At 43.9% G+C, this 13318-nt stretch overlaps 7 non-coding genes across 7 annotated transcripts; all 7 read right to left on the bottom strand.

The window, feature by feature from the left end:
* Positions 1–4935: 4935 nt before the first annotated feature.
* LOC141149188 (U2 spliceosomal RNA) lies at positions 4936–5126 on the bottom strand. Its single transcript, XR_012245495.1, has one exon. It is a non-coding gene; the product is annotated as a U2 spliceosomal RNA (small nuclear RNA).
* Positions 5127–6241: 1115 nt separating this feature from the next.
* Positions 6242–6432, bottom strand: LOC141149659 (U2 spliceosomal RNA). Its single transcript, XR_012245951.1, has one exon. It is a non-coding gene; the product is annotated as a U2 spliceosomal RNA (small nuclear RNA).
* A 1112-nt stretch (positions 6433–7544) lies between these two features.
* Positions 7545–7734, bottom strand: LOC141150057 (U2 spliceosomal RNA). The gene has a single exon (XR_012246328.1). It is a non-coding gene; the product is annotated as a U2 spliceosomal RNA (small nuclear RNA).
* Positions 7735–8849: 1115 nt separating this feature from the next.
* Positions 8850–9040, bottom strand: LOC141149658 (U2 spliceosomal RNA). The gene has a single exon (XR_012245950.1). It is a non-coding gene; the product is annotated as a U2 spliceosomal RNA (small nuclear RNA).
* A 1112-nt stretch (positions 9041–10152) lies between these two features.
* On the bottom strand, positions 10153–10342 carry LOC141150056 (U2 spliceosomal RNA). The gene has a single exon (XR_012246327.1). It is a non-coding gene; the product is annotated as a U2 spliceosomal RNA (small nuclear RNA).
* Positions 10343–11457: 1115 nt separating this feature from the next.
* Positions 11458–11648, bottom strand: LOC141149187 (U2 spliceosomal RNA). The gene has a single exon (XR_012245494.1). It is a non-coding gene; the product is annotated as a U2 spliceosomal RNA (small nuclear RNA).
* A 1115-nt stretch (positions 11649–12763) lies between these two features.
* On the bottom strand, positions 12764–12945 carry LOC141150195 (U2 spliceosomal RNA). The gene has a single exon (XR_012246460.1). It is a non-coding gene; the product is annotated as a U2 spliceosomal RNA (small nuclear RNA).
* Between the last annotated feature and the right edge of the window lie 373 nt (positions 12946–13318).

The following is a 13318-nucleotide window of genomic DNA, read 5'->3' as shown; positions in this document are numbered from 1 at the left end:
CAGGCAGAGGGACACCGCATATCTGTTTATTTTGGCGTATTGCACATAACATTGGTTCCAGTGCACAGATAAACAGTAGGGGGGACAGAGGGCATCCCTGTTTCACCCCTGACCGTAAAAATACCTCTTGTGTCTTAAAACCATTCACTAAAATCTTACTTGTACAATCCTTGTAAAATGCTTTAAGCGATAGTAAAAACCCTTCTGGTATGCCCATTTTCTCTAAAACTTTAAAAAGATAAAAGTGTGAGACACGGTCAAATGCTTTTTCAAAATCAATAGATAAAATCGCCATTTTCCCCTTTCTGTCTTTCACATCCTCAATACAGTCTTTCACTAAATTCAGATTGTCCCATATACTGCGCCCCGGCACCCCACACACTTGATTAGAATGAATAACTTTGCTGATGACTTCTTTTAGACGATTTGCACAAATTTTAGCCATTATTTTATAGTCACAATTTAAAAGTGTTATTGGTCTCCAGTTTTCTAATTTTGATTTATCGCCTTTTTTGTATAGGAGGGAGACTTCACCTTTCTTCCAGGAATTTAATAAAACCTTATTATTAAAAACCTCAGTAAACAAATAAAACAAATCATCTTTTAAAATATCATAAAAACATACATAAAATTCTATTGGGATGCCATCAGGACCAGGGACCTTTCCAGTTTTAAAACTTTTAATAGTTTTTAACACTTCTTGTTCCGTTAAAACTTGGGATAAAAACTCTTGGGATGCGGGATCTAAAACAGCTGTTAGTCCTTGCAGCGAATCATCCATTAATTTATTATCTATATTTTTTCCATTAAAAAGATTAGAAAAAAAAACCCTCAACTTTACCCAGCATATTTTTTATATTATTCTCACCATCTATATGGTCAATTATCACTTTTTCTTTTTTATTTTTCCTAAAAAAATATCTGGAACACTTTTCATTTTCTTCTATATGTTGTACTCTAGAACGAAAAATTATCTCTTTTCCTTTTTGTTCTAGCCATTTTGAAATCTCTTCTTTTAAGTTTGAAATATCAAGTTGTACATCTATCCCATTGTCTCTGAGCTTAAACAATGTTTGTAGGCGGGTATTTAAAATTCTATATTCTTCATATTTTTCTTTGGCTCTACATATACTCTTTTTAATAAAAAAGTCTTTTATTTTTACTTTCATTCTATCCCACCATACACTCATAGTCTCATTTGTTTTTTTCCCTTTTCTACATTTCCTATAAAACTCAATAAAATCTGATAAAATCTGCGGGTCGGTTAAAAGGAATACGTTCATTTTCCAGCTTTTCTTACCACATTTTTTGTTGTCATTTACTTTTATGGTAAAGGATAAAAGTTTATGGTCTGAAAATATATTAGTTAAAACTTCACATTTGGCAGGTATTGTTTTATCTGAACCAAAAATAAAATCAATCCTAGAGCTACAATTAGCATTGCTCCAAGTGAAACCGGCATCCTCTGGGCTGTCACTATGACACTCTTTATATATGTCTATCAATTTAGCATCTTTGACTATATCATGTAGCATACCTGAGGTTTTATCGTAGTTCCTGCTTACAGAGCTGGAGCGCCGGTTTTCACCTTTTAAAACACAATTAAAATCCCCTGCTAAGATAAAAGGTTCAGAGTTATTAATAAATAATGGTAAAAGATCAAGCATTTCGGCTCTTTCATTTTTCTCTGGGGATCCATAAAAATTTAAAAACTGCCATCTAATACCATCAATAAAAGCTTTCACTAATAAAATACGACCTGGTAAAATTTCCTGAATAAAATCAATTAAAACGTTCCCTTTAAAAAGTATGGCTACACCCGCTGATCCTGCAGCATTCGATCCGGACCAGACAGATGGCCCACACTTCCACTCATCTTTATATTTTTGATATGACATTTCATGTGGGATATTACATTCTTGCAGAAAAAATACAGATGCAGTAAAACATGTAAAAAAATTAAAAAGAGCAGTTCTTCTCGTGTTAGATTTTATGCCTCTCACGTTGAGGGAAATACCTTTGAGTTCAGCCATCATTAGAAAATGTAGAAATTTTACTTAGGTAACTAAGAGCAACGGATTTACCTGTCCGATGAACCTGATCAGACCACTGGGCTTGCGCCTCCCTCCTCATCTGATAGTATCGTCACGAGAGTCTCCGTGGAGGAGGAAAGATTACCACATTTATATAAACCCGACGCTACACTGGCATAGCTCGGAGGGCTGGCTGGCAGAACCCGCTGGGTCTCCATTGGCTGGCCATGCAGTTCCTCATCAGGTGGGTCCCCGAGGGGTTCCGCCGCCCCTGTTTGACCTGTAGAAGGTCGTCCTATAGGAGGAGGTTGCGCACAAGGCAGAGCCTCTGACTCTTCAGAGGCAGCAAGATCCCGGTCCCCACCTGTAGCAGCGGAGACCGAAACCCCTGAGGGTCCAGCGTCCACGTCCCCTTCTGGAGAAGTGTCCATCTGTTCACCTCCTGCTGCCTCCTCCGAACCACCCTTTTTCTTTTTCTTAGGACCCACCTTTATCCACTCAGCGCCCTCAGCACTAGGAGACCCAGACTGGGCATGGGCTTCTGTGTCGGCCTTTTGTCGGTCCCTTTTGACCTTACCAGTAGTGCCCTTCTGCTCCTTCTCAGCCCTCCTTTTGGACTCCCGCAGGTCCTGCAGCCAGGTTTTGGGATTTGGTATTTTACCTGTCATAGACTCTGGAGACACTTCACTATTTGGTACGCCCTTATTGTCTCCAGAGGCTCCAGGTTGTTGTTCCTCCTCCTGAGGGGTGGTCTGATCTTTTGGTCCTTGGTCGGACGTCTTGGACTTCCCCTTTTGCTCATCTTCCCGAAATCTGTGAGGGCAAGAAAAATAAAAGTGACCTGGAGTCTGGCAAAAACTGCATTTCTTTTCCTTAGGGCATTCTTTTGTCTCATGTTCTTCACTAGCACAATTTCTACATGATACATGACAGTTTTCTTTTGAATGACCATAGCGCCCACAATTTCTGCAATATACTGGCATCCCAGAAAAGAAGAAATCCCCATTTGTTTGCCCAATTTTGAAACGGGCAGGGGGGAGCCGTATACCACCTGGTGTATTTGGATCTCTTGTACACTTCACAAGGAATTTCCACTTAGATGTCCATATGTTATATTCGTTTAATATCTTCCCAATACATTTAACACTTTTAAAATAAATTGCTAGAAATGACATTACTTCTGGAGCAGAAACAAAGGGCGAAAATATTTTTACAATAACCAGTCTTACCTCATCCAGGACGTGCTCAACAATTTGTATCCCTTTCAAAACAGGACTATTTTCAACTTTTTTTAAATTTTCTAGTACATCTCTAAAAATACCTTCTCCAGTGAATGTGATGTCATAGTCACCTCTTCTGGGATAATCCTGGATGGAGAGAATTTCATTCCTTTGTACACCAAGAAGGTTCCTGAGCACGTCCTGGACTACATACCCTAATTTCCTCATATCCGAGCCACCCGCCGTGAAGTGAACTCGGATAGAGTTTTTTAGCCTCGCATAAAGAGGCACGAGGTTAGGGTCAACCTCCATGGAAAAACGCAACAAGGTTGCAAATTGCAGCCGCTTGCAATCTGCGCTCCCAGTGTTCTTGCAGCGAAAAACACCTGGAAGCTGGGGGATCGCAACTCGTTACCCTGGGACTAAGCCCTCTCCCTAATAGCAGCAAGCAGGTTAAGTCCACCAAAGTGGACGATCCTGCCAGGCCAAGGAGAGGGGTACCCGAGTGCCCTTCAACCACAATCTCCTGCAATAAAGCACGTGATCGTAGCCAAAAGGCCGAGAAGCAATAACCAGAATTGGTTTCAAACTACGGAGCCACCCAAGGATCCTGAAAAGTCCATTTGTGGAGATGAGCTCCTGGACTCCCGTTAAGAAGACATGTTGTCAACCTCTAGATCCCTTACATGCCTGCACTTTTCGGCTTGCTGCTGCTGCAATCCACGCGTTTTAGATCTGCATAACTCCACCTCTTTAAACACAGCACCTTCACCCCCTGCTGTTCCCACCCGCCTCAACACCGTTGGAAGGGAGGAGAACCAATTAAGGCGGGGGGTGGGGTGGAACGAGCAGCTGTCTACCCTTAGCAGGAGGGCTCCTGATTACATACCTCTCCTGCTGCTGCTGCTGGCTGTCCAGCAGCAGACTGAAGGTGGCTGCTGCTGTGCACAGGTATATAAAGGCTCAGAGCCTATTATGACACGCGCAGCCAGCGTTCCATTGCCACATTCCATCTACTGCAGGCAGGATACCTGGCTGGCTGAATGTCGCTGAGAAGCTCACAGAGACCGCCATAAGCAACAGTTTAACAGAATGCAACAGACTAATCAACCAAACTTTTTGGGTTGGGTTCTCTTTTATAGTCTGCAGGCATTAAATGAAAGAAGTCAGTGTTCCAGCAGAAGGAGACAACGTTTCAGAAAAGGCATTGTAGCAAACCAAAAAAGAAATTTTAAGCGCAGCAGAGTAACCAGCGCACATACCTGTTAGCTCAGGTGAGTTTAAAAGGCTGCTGTTGATAACAAGGGCATTTGCTAAATAGATGGTGTGTGTGCAACAATATACTGAAAGGTCAATTATATTGTGCAGCTTATCTCACCACCTGTAGTTATTTAGGTGAAAGCTCCAAAATGCTTGCCTAATATGTCTGTTTATCCAAAAGGAAGTAAAAAGGGAGAGCTAGAAAGATAGCATTGCATCACATTACATGGCAATGCAATGCACAGTTGCTGAAGTTGAACCAAAATGAGCTTGTAATCTGGCTTCTGCAACTTTGAACATGAAAAATCCAATGAGGAGAAGAAAAGCAAAGCCAAAGAGTCCATCCCAAAATCCGACAAACAAGCAAAATGAACATAAAACATTGAATTCAATTCTTTCTGATTTTAGAAACTGCATTAAAGAAGGGGTGCACCGGTCCTGGAGATACTGCAATACCAGGTCAATGCGTGGAGTGGACAGAGCAAGCTCTTTTTCCATCTCCCTGTTCTAAAAATCCATTTAATATATGGTCCCCAGATAGGGGACGTATCAGATATTAAACTGATAAGAACAGATACTACACTTGATCTTAGCCAAAAGGCCGAGAAGCGATAACCAGAATTGGTTTCAAACTACGGAGCCACCCAAGGATCCTGAAAAGTCCATTTGTGGAGATGAGCTCCTGGACTCCCGTTAAGAAGACATGTTGTCAACCTCTAGATCCCTTACATGCCTGCACTTTTCGGCTTGCTGCTGCTGCAATCCACGCGTTTTAGATCTGCATAACTCCACCTCTTTAAACACAGCACCTTCACCCCCTGCTGTTCCCACCCGCCTCAACACCGTTGGAAGGGAGGAGAACCAATTAAGGCGGGGGGTGGGGTGGAACGAGCAGCTGTCTACCCTTAGCAGGAGGGCTCCTGATTACATACCTCTCCTGCTGCTGCTGCTGCTGGCTGTCCAGCAGCAGACTGAAGGTGGCTGCTGCTGTGCACAGGTATATAAAGGCTCAGAGCCTATTATGACACGCGCAGCCAGCGTTCCATTGCCACATTCCATCTACTGCAGGCAGGATACCTGGCTGGCTGAATGTCGCTGAGAAGCTCACAGAGACCGCCATAAGCAACAGTTTAACAGAATGCCACAGACTAATCAACCAAACTTTTTGGGTTGGGTTCTCTTTTATAGTCTGCAGGCATTAAATGAAAGAAGTCAGTGTTCCAGCAGAAGGAGACAACGTTTCAGAAAAGGCATTGTAGCAAACCAAAAAAGAAATTTTAAGCGCAGCAGAGTAACCAGCGCACATACCTGTTAGCTCAGGTGAGTTTAAAAGGCTGCTGTTGATAACAAGGGCATTTGCTAAATAGATGGTGTGTGTGCAACAATATACTGAAAGGTCAATTATATTGTGCAGCTTATCTCACCACCTGTAGTTATTTAGGTGAAAGCTCCAAAATGCTTGCCTAATATGTCTGTTTATCCAAAAGGAAGTAAAAAGGGAGAGCTAGAAAGATAGCATTGCATCACATTACATGGCAATGCAATGCACAGTTGCTGAAGATGAACCAAAATGAGCTTGTAATCTGGCTTCTGCAACTTTGAACATGAAAAATCCAATGAGGAGAAGAAAAGCAAAGCCAAAGAGTCCATCCCAAAATCCGACAAACAAGCAAAATGAACAAAAAACATTGAATTCAATTCTTTCTGATTTTAGAAACTGCATTAAAGAAGGGGTGCACCGGTCCTGGAGTTACTGCAATGCCAGGTCAATGCGTGGAGTGGACAGAGCAAGCTCTTTTTCCATCTCCCTGTTCTAAAAATCCATTTAATATATGGTCCCCAGATAGGGGACGTATCAGATATTAAACTGATAAGAACAGATACTACACTTGATCTTAGCCAAAAGGCCGAGAAGCGATAACCAGAATTGGTTTCAAACTACGGAGCCACCCAAGGATCCTGAAAAGTCCATTTGTGGAGATGAGCTCCTGGACTCCCGTTAAGAAGACATGTTGTCAACCTCTAGATCCCTTACATGCCTGCACTTTTCGGCTTGCTGCTGCTGCAATCCACGCGTTTTAGATCTGCATAACTCCACCTCTTTAAACACAGCACCTTCACCCCCTGCTGTTCCCACCCGCCTCAACACCGTTGGAAGGGAGGAGAACCAATTAAGGCGGGGGGTGGGGTGGAACGAGCAGCTGTCTACCCTTAGCAGGAGGGCTCCTGATTACATACCTCTCCTGCTGCTGCTGCTGGCTGTCCAGCAGCAGACTGAAGGTGGCTGCTGCTGCGCACAGGTATATAAAGGCTCAGAGCCTATTATGACACGCGCAGCCAGCGTTCCATTGCCACATTCCATCTACTGCAGGCAGGATACCTGGCTGGCTGAATGTCGCTGAGAAGCTCACAGAGACCGCCATAAGCAACAGTTTAACAGAATGCCACAGACTAATCAACCAAACTTTTTGGGTTGGGTTCTCTTTTATAGTCTGCAGGCATTAAATGAAAGAAGTCAGTGTTCCAGCAGAAGGAGACAACGTTTCAGAAAAGGCATTGTAGCAAACCAAAAAAGAAATTTTAAGCGCAGCAGAGTAACCAGCGCACATACCTGTTAGCTCAGGTGAGTTTAAAAGGCTGCTGTTGATAACAAGGGCATTTGCTAAATAGATGGTGTGTGTGCAACAATATACTGAAAGGTCAATTATATTGTGCAGCTTATCTCACCACCTGTAGTTATTTAGGTGAAAGCTCCAAAATGCTTGCCTAATATGTCTGTTTATCCAAAAGGAAGTAAAAAGGGAGAGCTAGAAAGATAGCATTGCATCACATTACATGGCAATGCAATGCACAGTTGCTGAAGTTGAACCAAAATGAGCTTGTAATCTGGCTTCTGCAACTTTGAACATGAAAAATCCAATGAGGAGAAGAAAAGCAAAGCCAAAGAGTCCATCCCAAAATCCGACAAACAAGCAAAATGAACAAAAAACATTGAATTCAATTCTTTCTGATTTTAGAAACTGCATTAAAGAAGGGGTGCACCGGTCCTGGAGATACTGCAATACCAGGTCAATGCGTGGAGTGGACAGAGCAAGCTCTTTTTCCATCTCCCTGTTCTAAAATCCATTTAATATATGGTCCCCAGATAGGGGACGTATCAGATATTAAACTGATAAGAACAGATACTACACTTGATCTTAGCCAAAAGGCCGAGAAGCGATAACCAGAATTGGTTTCAAACTACGGAGCCACCCAAGGATCCTGAAAAGTCCATTTGTGGAGATGAGCTCCTGGACTCCCGTTAAGAAGACATGTTGTCAACCTCTAGATCCCTTACATGCCTGCACTTTTCGGCTTGCTGCTGCTGCAATCCACGCGTTTTAGATCTGCATAACTCCACCTCTTTAAACACAGCACCTTCACCCCCTGCTGTTCCCACCCGCCTCAACACCGTTGGAAGGGAGGAGAACCAATTAAGGCGGGGGGTGGGGTGGAACGAGCAGCTGTCTACCCTTAGCAGGAGGGCTCCTGATTACATACCTCTCCTGCTGCTGCTGCTGCTGGCTGTCCAGCAGCAGACTGAAGGTGGCTGCTGCTGTGCACAGGTATATAAAGGCTCAGAGCCTATTATTACACGCGCAGCCAGCGTTCCATTGCCACATTCCATCTACTGCAGGCAGGATACCTGGCTGGCTGAATGTCGCTGAGAAGCTCACAGAGACCGCCATAAGCAACAGTTTAACAGAATGCCACAGACTAATCAACCAAACTTTTTGGGTTGGGTTCTCTTTTATAGTCTGCAGGCATTAAATGAAAGAAGTCAGTGTTCCAGCAGAAGGAGACAACGTTTCAGAAAAGGCATTGTAGCAAACCAAAAAAGAAATTTTAAGCGCAGCAGAGTAACCAGCGCACATACCTGTTTGCTCAGGTGAGTTTAAAAGGCTGCTGTTGATAACAAGGGCATTTGCTAAATAGATGGTGTGTGTGCAACAATATACTGAAAGGTCAATTATATTGTGCAGCTTATCTCACCACCTGTAGTTATTTAGGTGAAAGCTCCAAAATGCTTGCCTAATATGTCTGTTTATCCAAAAGGAAGTAAAAAGGGAGAGCTAGAAAGATAGCATTGCATCACATTACATGGCAATGCAATGCACAGTTGCTGAAGTTGAACCAAAATGAGCTTGTAATCTGGCTTCTGCAACTTTGAACATGAAAAATCCAATGAGGAGAAGAAAAGCAAAGCCAAAGAGTCCATCCCAAAATCCGACAAACAAGCAAAATGAACAAAAAACATTGAATTCAATTCTTTCTGATTTTAGAAACTGCATTAAAGAAGGGGTGCACCGGTCCTGGAGTTACTGCAATGCCAGGTCAATGCGTGGAGTGGACAGAGCAAGCTCTTTTTCCATCTCCCTGTTCTAAAAATCCATTTAATATATGGTCCCCAGATAGGGGACGTATCAGATATTAAACTGATAAGAACAGATACTACACTTGATCTTAGCCAAAAGGCCGAGAAGCGATAACCAGAATTGGTTTCAAACTACGGAGCCACCCAAGGATCCTGAAAAGTCCATTTGTGGAGATGAGCTCCTGGACTCCCGTTAAGAAGACATGTTGTCAACCTCTAGATCCCTTACATGCCTGCACTTTTCGGCTTGCTGCTGCTGCAATCCACGCGTTTTAGATCTGCATAACTCCACCTCTTTAAACACAGCACCTTCACCCCCTGCTGTTCCCACCCGCCTCAACACCGTTGGAAGGGAGGAGAACCAATTAAGGCGGGGGGTGGGGTGGAACGAGCAGCTGTCTACCCTTAGCAGGAGGGCTCCTGATTACATACCTCTCCTGCTGCTGCTGCTGGCTGTCCAGCAGCAGACTGAAGGTGGCTGCTGCTGCGCACAGGTATATAAAGGCTCAGAGCCTATTATGACACGCGCAGCCAGCGTTCCATTGCCACATTCCATCTACTGCAGGCAGGATACCTGGCTGGCTGAATGTCGCTGAGAAGCTCACAGAGACCGCCATAAGCAACAGTTTAACAGAATGCCACAGACTAATCAACCAAACTTTTTGGGTTGGGTTCTCTTTTATAGTCTGCAGGCATTAAATGAAAGAAGTCAGTGTTCCAGCAGAAGGAGACAACGTTTCAGAAAAGGCATTGTAGCAAACCAAAAAAGAAATTTTAAGCGCAGCAGAGTAACCAGCGCACATACCTGTTAGCTCAGGTGAGTTTAAAAGGCTGCTGTTGATAACAAGGGCATTTGCTAAATAGATGGTGTGTGTGCAACAATATACTGAAAGGTCAATTATATTGTGCAGCTTATCTCACCACCTGTAGTTATTTAGGTGAAAGCTCCAAAATGCTTGCCTAATATGTCTGTTTATCCAAAAGGAAGTAAAAAGGGAGAGCTAGAAAGATAGCATTGCATCACATTACATGGCAATGCAATGCACAGTTGCTGAAGTTGAACCAAAATGAGCTTGTAATCTGGCTTCTGCAACTTTGAACATGAAAAATCCAATGAGGAGAAGAAAAGCAAAGCCAAAGAGTCCATCCCAAAATCCGACAAACAAGCAAAATGAACAAAAAACATTGAATTCAATTCTTTCTGATTTTAGAAACTGCATTAAAGAAGGGGTGCACCGGTCCTGGAGATACTGCAATACCAGGTCAATGCGTGGAGTGGACAGAGCAAGCTCTTTTTCCATCTCCCTGTTCTAAAATCCATTTAATATATGGTCCCCAGATAGGGGACGTATCAGATATTAAACTGATAAGAACAGATACTACACTTGATCTTAGCCAAAAGGCCGAGAAGCGATAACCAGAATTGGTTTCAAACTACGGAGCCACCCAAGGATCCTGAAAAGTCCATTTGTGGAGATGAGCTCCTGGACTCCCGTTAAGAAGACATGTTGTCAACCTCTAGATCCCTTACATGCCTGCACTTTTCGGCTTGCTGCTGCTGCAATCCACGCGTTTTAGATCTGCATAACTCCACCTCTTTAAACACAGCACCTTCACCCCCTGCTGTTCCCACCCGCCTCAACACCGTTGGAAGGGAGGAGAACCAATTAAGGCGGGGGGTGGGGTGGAACGAGCAGCTGTCTACCCTTAGCAGGAGGGCTCCTGATTACATACCTCTCCTGCTGCTGCTGCTGCTGGCTGTCCAGCAGCAGACTGAAGGTGGCTGCTGCTGTGCACAGGTATATAAAGGCTCAGAGCCTATTATTACACGCGCAGCCAGCGTTCCATTGCCACATTCCATCTACTGCAGGCAGGATACCTGGCTGGCTGAATGTCGCTGAGAAGCTCACAGAGACCGCCATAAGCAACAGTTTAACAGAATGCCACAGACTAATCAACCAAACTTTTTGGGTTGGGTTCTCTTTTATAGTCTGCAGGCATTAAATGAAAGAAGTCAGTGTTCCAGCAGAAGGAGACAACGTTTCAGAAAAGGCATTGTAGCAAACCAAAAAAGAAATTTTAAGCGCAGCAGAGTAACCAGCGCACATACCTGTTTGCTCAGGTGAGTTTAAAAGGCTGCTGTTGATAACAAGGGCATTTGCTAAATAGATGGTGTGTGTGCAACAATATACTGAAAGGTCAATTATATTGTGCAGCTTATCTCACCACCTGTAGTTATTTAGGTGAAAGCTCCAAAATGCTTGCCTAATATGTCTGTTTATCCAAAAGGAAGTAAAAAGGGAGAGCTAGAAAGATAGCATTGCATCACATTACATGGCAATGCAATGCACAGTTGCTGAAGTTGAACCAAAATGAGCTTGTAATCTGGCTTCTGCAACTTTGAACATGAAAAATCCAATGAGGAGAAGAAAAGCAAAGCCAAAGAGTCCATCCCAAAATCCGACAAACAAGCAAAATGAACAAAAAACATTGAATTCAATTCTTTCTGATTTTAGAAACTGCATTAAAGAAGGGGTGCACCGGTCCTGGAGATACTGCAATACCAGGTCAATGCGTGGAGTGGACAGAGCAAGCTCTTTTTCCATCTCCCTGTTCTAAAAATCCATTTAATATATGGTCCCCAGATAGGGGACGTATCAGATATTAAACTGATAAGAACAGATACTACACTTGATCTTAGCCAAAAGGCCGAGAAGCGATAACCAGAATTGGTTTCAAACTACGGAGCCACCCAAGGATCCTGAAAAGTCCATTTGTGGAGATGAGCTCCTGGACTCCCGTTAAGAAGACATGTTGTCAACCTCTAGATCCCTTACATGCCTGCACTTTTCGGCTTGCTGCTGCTGCAATCCACGCGTTTTAGATCTGCATAACTCCACCTCTTTAAACACAGCACCTTCACCCCCTGCTGTTCCCACCCGCCTCAACACCGTTGGAAGGGAGGAGAACCAATTAAGGCGGGGGGTGGGGTGGAACGAGCAGCTGTCTACCCTTAGCAGGAGGGCTCCTGATTACATACCTCTCCTGCTGCTGCTGCTGCTGGCTGTCCAGCAGCAGACTGAAGGTGGCTGCTGTTGTGCACAGGTATATAAAGGCTCAGAGCCTATTATGACACGCGCAGCCAGCGTTCCATTGCCACATTCCATCTACTGCAGGCAGGATACCTGGCTGGCTGAATTTCGCTGAGAAGCTCACAGAGACCGCCATAAGCAACAGTTTAACAGAATGCCACAGACTAATCAACCAAACTTTTTGGGTTGGCTTCTCTTTTATAGTCTGCAGGCATTAAATGAAAGAAGTCAGTGTTCCAGCAGAAGGAGACAACGTTTCAGAAAAGGCATTGTAGCAAACCAAAAAAGAAATTTTAAGCGCAGCAGAGTAACCAGCGCACATACCTGTTAGCTCAGGTGAGTTTAAAAGGCTGCTGTTGATAACAAGGGCATTTGCTAAATAGATGGTGTGTGTGCAACAATATACTGAAAGGTCAATTATATTGTGCAGCTTATCTCACCACCTGTAGTTATTTAGGTGAAAGCTCCAAAATGCTTGCCTAATATGTCTGTTTATCCAAAAGGAAGTAAAAAGGGAGAGCTAGAAAGATAGCATTGCATCACATTACATGGCAATGCAATGCACAGTTGCTGAAGTTGAACCAAAATGAGCTTGTAATCTGGCTTCTGCAACTTTGAACATGAAAAATCCAATGAGGAGAAGAAAAGCAAAGCCAAAGAGTCCATCCCAAAATCCGACAAACAAGCAAAATGAACAAAAAACATTGAATTCAATTCTTTCTGATTTTAGAAACTGCATTAAAGAAGGGGTGCACCGGTCCTGGAGATACTGCAATACCAGGTCAATGCGTGGAGTGGACAGAGCAAGCTCTTTTTCCATCTCCCTGTTCTAAAAATCCATTTAATATATGGTCCCCAGATAGGGGACGTATCAGATATTAAACTGATAAGAACAGATTTTTTGATTGAAGCTGCATCCAAGGCACTGAAAAATGTGACCGAAGTCACACCAAAACAGCGCACGAGGCGAGGATTCATGTGGACCCTTCCCGGAGGAGAGGGTCCCCAATAAACCATCCCCATCCCTCCGAGCCAGAAGGCCACAGCGAGGGTCAGGGATCTCCGATGCTCTCCCTAGCCGAAGCCGGAGAAGAGCCGTTTTCGTGCTCCCAGCTTCCATCTAGGCTGCCACCCTAGTGGAGCTGGAGCCTGTGTTGGTTTCTCAGCCCAAAGCTGACCGGACCTCCGACCGGGTTTATAAGAATTCCCCTTCCTAGCCCGGAGGCCAGGAATAGGGGGGGGTTGCTCAGAAAGTATGATTGGCAAAGGTGCGGCGTGCTACGAAGCCAAGTCTTTCTG

The sequence above is a fragment of the Phyllobates terribilis genome, unplaced genomic scaffold (assembly GCF_046119375.1).
Source record: "Phyllobates terribilis strain yellow unplaced genomic scaffold, ASM4611937v1 Scaffold_5__5_contigs__length_657084704, whole genome shotgun sequence".
In the NCBI taxonomy this organism is placed as follows: Eukaryota; Metazoa; Chordata; class Amphibia; order Anura; family Dendrobatidae; genus Phyllobates; species Phyllobates terribilis.
Note: the sequence above shows the minus strand (reverse complement) of the source record. Positions and strands in the feature narration are given on the sequence as shown.